Source organism: Pholcus phalangioides, unplaced genomic scaffold (genome assembly GCF_987345545.1).
Source record: "Pholcus phalangioides strain wild (caught in Gottingen) unplaced genomic scaffold, Ppha-v1.0 ptg000012l_1, whole genome shotgun sequence".
In the NCBI taxonomy this organism is placed as follows: Eukaryota; Metazoa; Arthropoda; class Arachnida; order Araneae; family Pholcidae; genus Pholcus; species Pholcus phalangioides.
This window is the reverse complement of record NW_028301605.1, coordinates 16934962-16949726: the sequence shown is the minus strand read 5'-3', so window position 1 is coordinate 16949726 and position 14765 is coordinate 16934962. Positions and strand designations below refer to the sequence as shown.

General features: G+C 38.6%; 1 protein-coding gene, 1 non-coding gene and 1 pseudogene across 2 annotated transcripts in view; all 3 read right to left on the bottom strand.

The window, feature by feature from the left end:
• The window catches only part of LOC149079676 (homeobox protein cut-like 1), a 519361-nt gene that overhangs the window by 417737 nt on the left and 86859 nt on the right, over positions 1–14765 (bottom strand). The gene's annotated exons all lie outside the window — the stretch shown is intronic.
• On the bottom strand, positions 12247–12318 carry TRNAE-UUC (transfer RNA glutamic acid (anticodon UUC)). The gene has a single exon. It is a non-coding gene; the product is annotated as a tRNA-Glu (tRNA).
• On the bottom strand, positions 12881–13663 carry LOC149079677 (ubiquitin-conjugating enzyme E2 Z pseudogene; annotated as a pseudogene).

Sequence of the window (14765 nt, the reverse complement as noted above, 5' to 3'; positions counted from 1 at the left end):
CAAGAATTTTCATTTTTAGATGTTTTCACATTCTATTTAACACAAATTTTGTTTTTAATACTATTATTACTGAAAAATTTAAGGATACTTTTTGTGTTATTATCTTAGTTTTTTTTTAATTATCAATCATATTTAGAATTTTTTAGGTTTTTTTTATTTTTTCAAAATTTTTTTTTATCACAACAAAGTGTGCGTTTTTTTTAAATTTCAAGAACTTTATTTATTTATTTTTACATTATTTTATAATAATTGATGTTATATATAATAAATTTTCTTTTATTGATTTTCAAACAACGTTGTAGTTTTTTAGTTTCATAATTACTTTTTTTATTTATAAGAATTTTATTTTGGTATTTAAAATTTGTTTTTAATATTATTATTTCAAGAATTTTTAAGAATTTCGATACTTTTTTTCTTACTTTGATAGCTTTTGAAAAAGTTTTTACCATATTTTGAATTTTTAAGATGTTTAAATTTTTAAATTTTTTTTTTTTAAGGAATTATTTTATAATTTAAAAAGACAATTGTTATTATTTTGGAGAATTTTTTTTTCATTTCTTTTCATTGTTTTTCAGTAGTTTTTAATTACATTTCAATTTTTCTTTTATGATTTTCACACACAAACAATTTCTTTATCATTCTTCATCTTTCTTATAGAATTTTTCAATCGATTAAATTTCTCAATTTTTTTTAGTTTATTACAATTTTGTTTATGTGTGAAATTCCACTAATTTTGTTTTTAATGAAATTATTTTCTGGAAACATTAAGGATTTTGATATTTTTGTGTTATTTAGATAAATCTTAAGAAAAGTATCCATTTCTTAAATAATTTTTAAAAATATTTAAATTTTTGAATTTTTTTCCAATTAATTCTTTTTGGAATTGGGGTTTTTGAGAAATTTTTCCACTTTTTAATCTTTTTTTTTTTGATTTCAGTTATTTTTAATTATTTCAATATTTTTAATGATTTTTTCTTTATAGTATTTCAGTTTCCTTTTACAATTGATTTACAAGCAATTCTTTACAATTTTTCATATTTTTCTCATTTTTTTTGGAATATTTTGAGGATTTCTATAGTTTTTGGGTTATATATTTCGGTAGCTTTTTAAAAAGCATTCATCATATTTAGAATTGAATTAATTTCAATTGTACTGAATTAATATTTCAATTGTATTGAATTGATATTTCAATTTAATTTGAATTCCTTCCAATTCTCTAAATTCCTTTAAATTCCTTTTAATGTCTAGTTTATTTCTGAATACAGTGGACACTCGTTATAACGACCCCACGTTATAGCGACCATTCCATCACAACGACCGGTACGATATGTCCTAAATGCTTTCATAGAACAACTATCATGTATGTTTTACTTTCGATAAACGGCCCTCTCAATATAACGTCCGTTTTCGATGGGACGAAAGGAATCGTTGTATCGAGCGTCGACTGTATTTTCATTCACTAATTAAATATGATCGCATTAGAACAACTTATCTTTTCGAATCTCCTCATCTCCAGTAGTTTGACTGATACGGTATTCGTAAACAGCAGTGTCCCACTCTAAAATCAGAATTTCCGATAACTTGAACTAACGATAACTAGAAGTGTTTGTCGGCCACTGCTCATTTGACTTATCAGATTTTACTGTATGCGCGAAAAAATCATCAGGTGTATATAAAAAAACCATCTGGTGGTGATTGTTGGAACCTTTTTCCGCTCCCCCATTTCCGTATCCTCTTCATTAAAGTTCCATAGCTTCCTTATAGAGGCTCTCCTCTAAGGCTTTGTAGACAGCTCAGAACACTTCAATTATAGACACCCTATATGTGTGAGACTTCTTATTCGAACGTAAAAAAAACCCCATTAATTCCGGAATTAAGAGGAGTTCAAGGCACAGATAGAGGGGAAAAGAAATTCACTGCATTTTTTTGCAACAAAATCGTATTAGTGTGGATTTCCAAGATGGCCTCCAGCAGAAGAAAATGACTGATACACATTAAGAGGGGAGAATATGTGTGTGTATCTATCCGCATTTCTCGTACTATGTCAGTTGGTTCCAGACGAATGTCATCCGGAAAAATCGCAAGATTAAGATGGGAAGAGAGCATTAAAAATATCGAATAATATATTCGGTATGGGAACTAATAAACACATGAAAAGAAGGGATCCATAAAAAGAAAAAAAATAGTTGCATAATTCTTATCCATAGGACGAAAATATTGCATTTACGATGTAAAATTCCATTGTTCATTACAATATCTTCTAATGGACAATAAAATTGAAATACAGTGTTGAAACTAAACTGATACGTCACATTTTATTCCATACTCTGAAGCCATATGCTTGATATAGCACAAAATATATGTGTAAAGAATCAGTACGTGTATATAAAACACACTCTGGTGGTGATCGTCGGAACTTATTTTCCGCTCCCGCAGCTTCTTTATAGATATCTAAGGCTGTAGATAGCTCAGAACACGTCAACTTCAATTATAGGCATCCTATATATGTGGCACTTCTTATTCGAACGTGTAAAAAACAAAAAAACTCATTAAATTCCCGAATTAAGGAGAATTAAGGGGAAAGCAATTTACTTCATTTTTTTTTTTTTTTTTTTTTGCAACGAAATCGTATTAGTGTCGATTTCCAAGATGGCCCCCAGCAGAAGAAAATTACTGATACAAATTAAGAGAAGAGAGTATGTGTGTGTGGGCCTATCTATCCGCATTTCTCGTACTATGCCAGTTGGTCCCAGATGAATATTATCCGGAAAGATCGCAAGATTAAGATGGGAAGAGAACATTTACAAAAAATCGAAATTAGCTCGATGTTAACAACTGGATTGGCACGCACTTCTTCCGTACGGGAACTAATAAACACATGAAAAGAAAGAATCCATAAAAAAAAATAGTTTCAAAATTCTCATCGATAGGACTAGAATATGGTATTTACGGTAGAATTCCATTGTTCATTACAATATCTTCTAATGGACATGAAAATTCAAACACAGTGTTGAAACTTAAACTGATACGTCACACACACTCTGGTGGTGATTGTCGGAACTTATTTTCCACTCTCCCATTTCTCTATCCCTTCATTAAAGTTCCATAGCTTCCTTGTAGATATCTAAGGCTGTAGACAGCTTTCAATTATAGCCACCCTATATATGTGACGCTTCTTATTCGAACGTGTAAAAAACAAAAAAAAAAACACATTAAATTCCCGAATTAAGGGGAGTTCAAGACAGATAGAGGGAAAGCAATTTACTGCATTTTTTTTTTGCAACAAAATCGTATTAGTGTCGATTTCCAAGATGGCCCCCAGCAGAAGAAAATGATACATATTAAGAGGGGAGAGTACGTGTGTGTATCTATCCGCATTTCTCGTACTATGCCAGTTGGTCCCAGACGAATATTATCCGGAAAGATCGCAAGATTAAGATGGGAAGAGAGCAGCATTTACAAAAAAAAAAATCGAAATTACCTAAGCGATTAATTTACCTCCTCATATGGCAACGGTGATGAACTTCTCTCTCAGATATATCTACATACAAATTTTTTTTTTCCTCCTTCTCGTGCATTCATTTTCAGAAGGGAGGGGAAAAAAAAGGGCAAAAATGGTAAGTGTGGCCCCCTTCCGCACACTCACAACAACGGATAAAGTGATTCGTATAAAACGTTAGTGCTGGGAAAAATGTTTTCCTGACCAAGTAGCGAAAGCAATTAGCGAGACTAATTATTTCTTCCACGGTTTTTAATCTCCCCGGATCAGTCAGAGCCCATCGATCAAAGGGTCCTGAGGCTCAAACCTGTCTCAATCAGTCACGGACTCCCTTAAGACGAAGAAGGACCTCCTCTAACACCACCGACCGACTCTTCAACCCTCTCTCCCCATATATATATCTGTGTATATTTTTACTGTTTTACTCTTCCTCTGTCTTTGCCCAAATTAACCCGAGGTGAATTTTAGGAAAGGGAAGGGGAAGAAAAAATATATTATAAATATAAGAAAAAGATAATAATAATAATAATAATAAAACATATTTTTCCAAGAAAATTACAAAAATAAAGTTTTAGTCAGTAAAAGATGGGAGGGGGGAGAGGAGAGAATTCCTTGGGAAAAAATGGAAATGTGCATGCATGTGGCATTGGAGTAGAAAGAGAGAGAGGAGATGGAGGGAGTTGTCGCCGCAACCAGTTAATTGTTCAATTTGGATCTTCACCGTGTTTTTTTGTGTTGGTTCTTATTCCATTCCATTTACCATCTACCCTCTCTATCTCTCTCCCTTGGTGTTTGTGTGTCTTATCCACTGCCTGATGCATGGTTTGCTGCGGATCTTTTTGCGGTTGAAGAGTTGGGCAACCGGAAAAATTTCCAAGAGGGGTCGAACTAAAAATTTGGTTTTTTCTAATTCGTTTTCGATTCCATACTTAGAGAGAGAGAGAGAGAAGACACTTCGGATCATGTGATTCCCCATGTAAAATCAAACTCAGTTATATTTGACGTGGATGGATTTGGCATTGACAAGAACGAAACTTTGCCGTTATAACCGAGGTGGACGTTTCCACGAGCTTTAAAGCGTGTAAATTGTAACGGATGCAAACAAATGCTATGTATGAAGTTTTTTTTTTCAAAATGATTAGGGTGAACGTGCAATGTATACCATAAATTAGGGACACGTGTGTCCATAATAATTTAAAAATTCGTAAAAATTGAAGAAATTGGTACATTTGAATGAGTTTGCGCAAAAAAGTTATTCGCATAACTTTTTTAAATCCCACGAAGAAGAATTTTTTTTTTTTTGTGCAGAAAAGAGATTTAGTTCAAATTGCGGTCGGTAGAAGCAGCACCTCCTAGGGATAGAAGACCTCCGCCGGCAAGCATTCCTGTACATTCTGTAATAATGCCATGCCATTTTCGATGCCAATTTCCCCTCCCCAAAAGTACTGTATATAAAAATCAAGACCCAAGAAGGCCCAAAAATGTCCGGGGTCCCGGCACAGGCCACCGAAATCGTTAAGACGACCCTGAACAGCACTTCATAGGGATAGAAGGCCTCCACACTGGTTGCCAAGTTCATCTGTAACGTCATTAAGACTACCTAGCAAGTTTGCCACATTTTGAACCACATCATCCTATTTCGTTTCTTCTTATTTTGGCGTAGAATCTTCCTGATTGGCTCATAAATACCTTTGACCTTTGGAGACCGGACGCACCCCGCTTCCCATCTCAGAGAGATACTGAAGCGTCCCCGAAGGATGGGTGTATCCGGAAAGTTTTATCATAAACAACCAAACATTGTCGCCTCAGACGAAGGCAACAAAAAATAAAGTATCTATAAAAACGATCGTCAATCTGAAATCATATTACAGATGATTAAAATCGAAACAACAAACGCCAACGGGCAATCAAAATTATAAACAAGATTATAAGATGATGGCATGTAGTCCATCTCATAAAGAATCTATTAACCGCCAGTGCTCTTAAATACCGCATAATGATTCGATGTGGGGCATAGAATTCGCCAATTCTGAGCCCGAGATCATTTCTTTTCCTCACAACGATGATACTGGCACGAGCAGGGAATTTTTTTCTCCCTGAATATTCTGAGGGAAAAAGGACTACATGCTGAAGTCACAAGCAGCGTGCGGAGGCCTTCTATCTCTAGAAGGTGCTGATAGAGGGCACTGCTCTAAAGCAAACCACATATTTCTGGACCCGAACCTTTCTTGAGTCCCTTCTGTGTCTGAAACGTTTAACGCTGGCTGAAAACGTTCAGCCAGCGATTCGTGGCTGAGGTAAATGAAGTAAAACCAGGTCATCACTAGAGCTTCTCCCACGAATGTCAACATCACAAGAACGCCGCATGTAAACGCCAATAACAAGGGAATTCGGGAATGAGTTGTTAATCGGGACCCTGAAATTTATAGGACCCCGATTTGCATATTTCCAGTGATCAGCTTTTATGCAACACCCTCTATCGTCAAAAATTTGAACTTTTTTTTCTCTGTGCCGAAAAATTCCCCCTTCGTGAAAACAACTTTTCTTGCAAACTGCAATCAACTGTACCACTTCCTTCAAATTTTATGAATTATTTAAGAATAATTCTACGAATAATAATCTTCTTACGTATAATGAGTTATTTACGAAGTTATGGAGCACCCTGTATTTGATCAAATGATAATATAAATATTACCATTATAACACAATTTGTAAATTATACAAATTACTTTCATCCTTAATTGTAGGAAAAATCCAGCGGGACAAAAAAATTCGTCCGTGAAAGACGGGGTGGCCGTTAATGAGGGGTTTGAAATGCATTGGGGGGGGGGGCTACTTTTATTGTACAAGGGGAAATTATTATTTGGCCGTAAAACAAGGGTGATCGTATCTGAGTAGTGTCCGTTAAGAGGGATTTCACTGTACACAGAGAAAAAGATGACATAAAAGAAGTAGATTATAAATTCGAGTGAGTTCCATTGAAGAACTGGGCATTTTTCCAAATCGATCAAAATGTCGGGAAAATATAGGAATGTCCCGCGTATGGGTCACACAAATAAGCAAGTTATAGATCATCAAACATGCAATCAATCTTTTGACGTCGAAAAAGTGTCGTTGTATCCGAGTTCGTTGGGTTTTCATCAACGTTACATGTATAAAGCTCATTAACATCATTCTCTCTACGTGAATCGGCCAGAACCGCGGGTTATTGACGTTATAGCCGATGGGTCGTTATTAGAGTGTTTTGCTATACGTAGATCATGTTTTTTTCGGTAAATTCAGTGAAAATCTACAATGAATTCATGAAATTTTGGGGGCGATTAATTTTCACTTTGCTTTGACTCTTTTTTTCCCATAAAATTTATGAAACAGTTGTGCTTACATTTTATTTGGCCATTCACAACTGCAACGTCCCGGGGGGATGGGGGGTGCTTTTTCAACTGATAAATACAGTAAAACCCCCTCTTAATCGTCACCCTTTAGATGCGGTCACCCTTCCTTTACGACTAAATAATAATTTCCCCTTGCATAAAGAATTTTTGCATAAAAACAATTTCGCCTTAGCCTACTATACGTCGTTTACCGTTGTAGACGTATGTTTAACCTATGACCCGCGGGACACTAGTGGCCCTCGGAGTCATCTGTTGTGACCCGCGACCTCAAACCTACATTTGTGAAAGTGAACGAAGTGGCACATTACCAGATCACTTATGTAGCCCGCAATACAGTTGCATATCACTTTAGTAGTTCGCGGCACATTCATTTCATCCTCTGATTAAGTGAATGTACCGCGATTCAGATTCACTTAAGTGACTCTCAGCACATTTGCAGATCACATAAGTGATCTGCGGCACTGTTCCAGATCACTTAAATGGCATGGGGCACATTTTTACCTCAATAAAGTAGGCCGCGGCACGCTTCCAAATCACATAAGTAGAATGCCGCTCATTCCCAGGTCACTTAAGTGACCCGCCGAAAATTTGCGGATCATTCAAGTGACCTACGGCATATTCACAGACATATGACATTGAGTGACCCGCGGTGCAGTTCCCTCATCACTTAAATGGTCCGCGGTACATTCTCACTTCAATTAAGTGCTCAGCGACACAGACACAAATAAATCACTTGAATGGCCCGTGGCACATCTTTCAGATCACTTAAGCAGATCGCGGCAAATTTCCAGATCAATTATGTGGCCCCGCGACACGTTTATCAAACCGTCGAAGTGGCCCGCATTCTCCAAAAGGGTTGAACACCCTTGGTTTACTTAATTCTTGAAAGGGAAAAAAAAATTTCAACGACATAATAATAAAGCTGAAGGAATCGACAACGTGTCACATTTCGCCTCCTTGGGAAATTACTGCGACCCCTAGCGGTCAATTTCGTACATTTCCGTAAAATTAAATTTCAAAACGAGCGCTTATTTTTTTAAACGCGGGCCTTCTGCAGTCGATTTTAGTGCTGCCATCTATCGACACGTGGGCATACCCAATATATTTTCGGAAAATTACTTGTTTCGGTTTCGCAACTAGAATCCGCTCCCTCGAATGGAATTTTAACTTTAATTTTTCCTGGGAAATTTTTTTTTTGTTTCTTTTTTTGGTTACTGTTATTTTATTTTCGTTGTGAGCTCGCATTAACATACTAATTAGTCGCCAGCTTGGCGAGGGATTAATTCCCTTAGGGGGAGGGGTGCGGGGAAAGAAAAAGGGATAAAAACCTCGAAGAAACGAAATACTTTATTAATAACCGCAGAGAAAAGTTAGTTTTCTTCACCATCATCTTGGGGCCAAAGGTGTCTACAACTCTTTTTTTTCCCTCCTTCTCTTCCCTAAATCATTCATTTATCTTTATCTTCTCTTCTCACCACAAAATATATTATTTTATTTTTTCTTCTTTTTTTTTCAAAAAACAAATATTTCCGGAGGGAAAAATTCTCCTAATTTGGGGAATACAGTTCATAGGGAAAAACCATATGGAAGTATAAGAGAGGGATCGGACTTCTATTTTGGTCAATTCCAACATTTTTCCTCGATCGATTTCAACGTTTTTCGTAATTTCAACGTTTTTCGTAATTTTAACGTTTTTCGCAATCAATTTCAATGTTTTTCCAATTAATTTCAACATTTTCCCAATCAATTTTAACATTTTTCGCAATCAATTTCAATGTTTTCCAATTAATTTCACTATTTTTCCAATTAATTTCAACATTTTTTTTTCAATCAATATCTACGTTTTTATATCAACTTCAAAGTTTTTCAATCAATTTCAAAAGAATTTCCACACAGTTTCGAAAAAACAATCAATTTCAAAAAAAAATTCCAATAAGTTTGAACGCTTTTCAATCTATTTCAACCTTTTTTTCAATCTTCACTTTTCCAATCAATTTCAACCTTTTTTTCAATCTTCACTTTTCCAATCAATTTCACCTATCGATTCAAATATCGATTTTCAATCGATATTTTAACATTTTCTCAATCAATATTTTAACATTTTCTCAATCAATATTTTAACATTTTCTCAATCAATATTTTAACATTTTCTCAATCAATATTTTAACATTTTCTCAATCAATATTTTAACATTTTCTCAATGTCCTTTTAATCAATTTCACTATTTTTTTCAATCAATCTCAATGTTTTAGAAACATCCCATTGCAGTGGTTTAAATGATACCTTTAGAGATGATTCCCCCCCCCCCCCACTTTTTTTTCAAATACCTATACAGTGAGTAGAGCCTCTCGATAACGGACACCGATTGCACCGAGTTTTTTGTTCGCTTCGCTAACTGGGAGTGTCCCTTAATATATAGTCAAATACAGGGAAGCCCTATTCCCCAGGGCTTTAAAAGTGTCCGCTATAGGGAAATTCTGCGGCGATTTCTTCACAGCAGCTTCTTCAGCTTATTCTTGATTGCTTATACTGAAGATCAATGAGATCGGTATATTCTAGATTGGATAAACTCAATTTCAAATTCTATCACATACAAGACAAGATTATTCTTTGGTTATCTACGTAAGAACAGTGTTACGATTACGTACTGATTATCTGTGGATGATGTGCTATGATCACAATTTTTATTCCAGATTCTTTATTGTATTATATGTATATCGTTGTTTGTTATTTTCACATAAATTAATAAATTTCCGGATACATCCATCCCCCGGGAAAGCTTCGATATCACTCTCTGAGATGGGAAGCGGGGTGTGTCAGGTCCTTCAATGTTCAATGTGATTTCTACAACTTATGGATGAATGCCACTAATAAATGTAAGATTCTGGTGCTATGATTTTCGCGAGTAAGTATGCAAATATTACGTATGCCGGTACTTCCAGATAGGTATGGGAGAAGGTGGCCCAGAACATAACTTTTCCTCAGGACTCATGATGTTGAGACGACCCTACATATAACCCTCCCATAAGAAGGCAGCGCTTAATAAACTCTATCCCAGGGTAAGCACGCATCCAGTGGTAACAGGTTGGGTAGATTTGTTTGATCTTGTACCGTATTATACTTAACAGATTAGTTTTTCCCATACAATAATTCGTTTGTTGGGTGAGATGATCGCGCACCCTTTGAGTCCAAACCTAGCCTGGGGGGTCCACAGATTAACCTTATTCATATAAAATGTTTATTATAAATTTAGTTTTGACTGAATTCATTTCAATAAGTAGAAATCATCTCGCTCCTGGATAAGACCGAGGGGGGCCACGGGAAGAAACTATAGTTCACGGAGTGGGGGGGGGGGGTGTTTTCCCCTCCCCCTCAAAGAGCAAGAGAAAACATATGACATGGCTACAGTCTCTGAAAAAGCTTCAGAATCGATCTCGTGGACTTTTTTCTTTGCAAATTTCACACTATAAATTTCTGTGGAATCGATATAGGAAACCCATTACAGTAAAATTTCACCCTTGGGGCCCTGTCAGCAGCAGCCCCCTTTCCGGAGATTTTTATATTAAAGAATTTTCCCGTCTCACACTCCTTAAACTTTAAGTGATATGAAAACACATGCAATCACGTAACATCACCAGGCGAAATACCAGTTAGAGGCCGCCATTCCGGCCTCGCCTAGTAAAGTATTTTATTGGCAACGCGCCACTCCTTAAAATTTATAATGATCATCTCGATTGAAAACTGGTCCGAAATCCCATTATTAACCAATTAAAAAACAACAACAAAATAGTAATAATAATAACATCAAAACCGCACAGTGATAGCTTCCGCGTAAATAATTACAACCAACGACCATATTCAATTACGAGATGATGAATACCTGACGTCTACCCCGTGTAAACACCTCCGGGGCACTAGAACGCCCTCTATAATTTATAGTGTCAGGGAATAGGTTGGAAGGGGGGGGGGACAACAGGATTTCAGAATTAAGACTCGTCGATCATACGTATATAATCTATCAGAAAGGACGATGGTCATCTGAACGGAATTCATCGACGACAAGAAACCGGGGCCGTAGCGCGCTTTCTCTGACTTTTTCTTCGGGGGGGCCCTCCTTGAAGGGGTTATCATGCAAAATAAGTGTGCATTATTTTGTGAGCCCTCCCCCTCCACTTAGGCTTGGTACCCTGGGGCAGTGCCACGGTTTCCCCCAGCCTGCTAGAAACGGCCCACTTTGGGAATCATTGATGGAAGTACTATTCCGTTATAACTAGAGCCTGGATTATATGCACTAGAAAAGTGGCGAAATATGCTCTAAAAAAATTATGCAAATATGCACTTGAAAATGCCAAAATATGCATAAAAACTCATGTTCATAAACCTCCCCCCCAAATGTGCACTTAAAAATGCAAGAATGTGTATAAAACCCCAAAAATGTGCATAAAAACCCCAAAATGTGCACTAAAAAGTGCAAAAATGTGCATAAAAAAATGTGTTGGGACGACTATTAACATCCATTCTTCTTTCACGCTATAAATTTACTGTACTGTGTCAACACCTTCTGTAGCAGAAAGCCTCAGCGCGAAGCTCATGACGTCACTGAAGTCGCCCATTTCACCTATAATCATTGGATATAGCCTACTGCAGGAAAAAGTAAAGATTTCGCCTACGTCGGACTGCTTTATACAATGGCTACAGGTGAAATGGACGACTTCAGTGACGTCAAAGCTTCTGGCGCAGGCTTTCTGCTGCAGAAAACGTTGCCCGTGAAAAGTCTGCCCAGGAGGGGAACCAAAGATCCCGGCTCAAAAGCCCCTGTTTTAAGATATGGGAACCATGAGCTTGAATTTCGGGTACATTTCAAATTTACGGTATAGTGCTGTTTGGTGGCTTTTTTTTCAATTCCCCCAGACCCGATTTGACGCTATTTGATTGGGTTATCGTAGAAACGGTTATGAAAGCGTAATAATGTTTCAAAATGCACCGGGGGAATTGATGTGGGCAACATATTGCTGTTTTAACGTACTCTTGGCGAGAACTTGGCGACGAAAAGATAGCTATTGGGAAATAAAAATAACCAATTTTTTTTTTCGATAGCAAAGAAAGGTCGCTGTTCAAAAGAATTGGACCATGATGTCTCCAGTCATGCAACTAAGATAAAAGCCGAAGACCACACTCGGGGTCCAGCCTGGACCATTACTTTCCAAGGTTAGTCGTGGGCGAGTAGTGTGGCCGCTTCCCCGTTGGCGAGGGAGGGTAGAATGTATCATTTCATACCGTGCACCGCCCAAGCTCTATCGACCATTGTCAATTTTAGCCATTGCCCCGGATGTGGGGGCGGTGGAAAAGAAACACTTCCCATGCCGGAAATCGAACCCTGGCCGCCTGGGTGAAAGCCAGGAATCCTAACCACTAGACCACATGGGAGATGGAAGGTGGAATGTATCAGAAGGCTGGTCGAAGAGAACAACCAGGACCTTCCAAGGACCCGCCTGCTTTCCCGATCATCCAATCCGTTTTCCCTCACATTAGTCGAAGAACGCCAACAATCACAACATGAAGCTTGTTTCTAGAAGCAAATATTCGCCAAGGATCATTTGGCCAGAGAGCGCTGATGCTTCATCGCTGCAGGGAAGGCAAATATTAGAAGTAAATATTTGTGAACGACTATTGGGCTAGTGTGGACTAAGTGGCTGTAGTAGCATTCTAGGCTGGCTAGTGTGTGGCCCTAGTTTAAGACGATTGGAGAGAACTAGGGCATCTTCAGGCTCATCAGATGAGTTCCAATATTTTTAAGATGAGTTTAAACTGAGATTGGACACACACATGTCAGACTATAAAAGATTGTCATACACAACACACAATTTACACAAAAAAACGGTGAATTTGGCATTTTATTTTTTGAATATTTGTACATCCAATCAATGTCCTCGTCACTTAAACTCGACGGATTGTGCTGACACGATGGTGACAACAGGGTAGACCCTTTTCAAGCCCTGGAAGCCTGTTTCTTCTCGATGATGCCCCGGACGATGTGGAGTCGTTTCTTCAGCGTCAGGTAGTCGAATTTACCATGGTTCATCCTGTAAGGGTCATTCATGGTCGACCCCTGCAGCGCGGCGTTGCGGTCGCAAATCTCCAAGTACCGTTGGTACCTCTCCAGGAAAACCCTCTCGGCGTGTCGCCTCAACTCGTCAGGCATGTTCAGGGAATCGCACGTGGTGCCTTCGACCATCCCGCAAACGGCGACCCTGATGGTCTCGTGGGTGACGATGTCGTTGTACCTGCGACTGTCTCCCGGCGTGAACTCCATCGTAACGCCCGGTTCGTTGAAGTAAGGATTCTCGCACATCAGGGACTGGATCGACAGCAGCACGCTCAGCAGGTGCTGTCCCGGGTACCAGGCGGGTCCTTCCCACGTGCCTATGATGCTGAGGCAGACTTTACCGTTCCTGTACAGGTTCGGGTTGAATCTGACCGTGTTTTCTCCAGTGGTCATCAGCTTGACCCTCGGGGAACGGATCGGGTAGTCCGGCGGGAACCTGACCAAGAAGTAGAAGAAACCTCCCTCGTACGGAGTCTCTGCCGGTCCGACGACGAGTGCGTGCACCAGGGTTACGTCCCGTTCGTCCGCCGCGATGTAAATGTCGGCCGGGGGCTCCGTGTGGAATCTCAACAGGTCCTTTTTGATGCGTTTGAGGCACATGTTGTTCGGATTCGAGCGATTCCAGTCATCGCTGAGGGTCGGGTCCCATTTACTGGTCGTGGCCATCGATGATATGCGTCAACTTCAGTCCAGAATCTTGTTCGTTCGGATCGAAAGGAACGCCAAAAATTAAGCCGGAACGTTGATCGAGCTCGCAGATTCGCGTTTGGCAGCGAATCCAACAGGTTCCAATTACGCTGGGAAGCTTTAGAGCCTCTTCTACGGCTTTCTTGGATCGCGTGACTTGAAATTCACTTCTTGATATGAAATACACAAAACATTCCCGGTTTTCCCAGAAATATCAACGAATAATGTTCATATCGAACTAGTAATAGGGCAACATCATTTAATGCTCTTCCGGGAAAACTCAGAAATCAGCTGAGAAATCGGGGGGGGGGGGAAGGTACTTCAGATCAGAACTTTCCCAGTCTAATCGAACTCGATAAGATGGATACGTTCCTACCCTTGACAAAGTTTGGTGATTTGAATTTTGATGCAGAATTTTCTATCGGGCAAGCTCTCGCGGAACCCCCCCCCCACCCGATGGTTATCAACAACTTCCACCGGACCTTTTTAATGGGTTATGAGAATGTTTATGAATTAGTCTATATACAGAATTAGCGAAAACCAGTCCATGACGTCGTGCCCGAGTGTGCGCAGTGGTAAGATGCTCGTCTTCCACTATGAATGCTGCCATCGAGGTCGTTTCCCACAGATTCGAATCCGGACATTGAACGTCAGAAACGCTTTCGTTACCTATTGAGCCTGAGGTGACCACCAACACAGATGGCGACTCATTTCCCACCCAACTCCACTGGTTGGAAATCGCCGATTGGCGACATATGACCGGAGTTGGCGTGCGGTAAAGTAGTCCATGACGTCATAGCAGGTGGTCGAACAGGGCCTGGCGCAAGGACTTAATCGAACAGCGAGTCCCAAATTATTGAAAGCTTCTAATTCTGAAAAATCACTTCCCTCACATCAATTCTGACTTTTCGTTTGTTCTGGAATTATTTTTCATTAATATTCTGGAATTATTTTTCATTAATATTCTGGAATTATTTTTCATTAATATTCTGGAATTATTTTTCATTAATATTCTGGAATTATTTTTCATTAATATTCTGGAATTATTTTTCATTAATATTCTGGAATTATTTCTTCTATT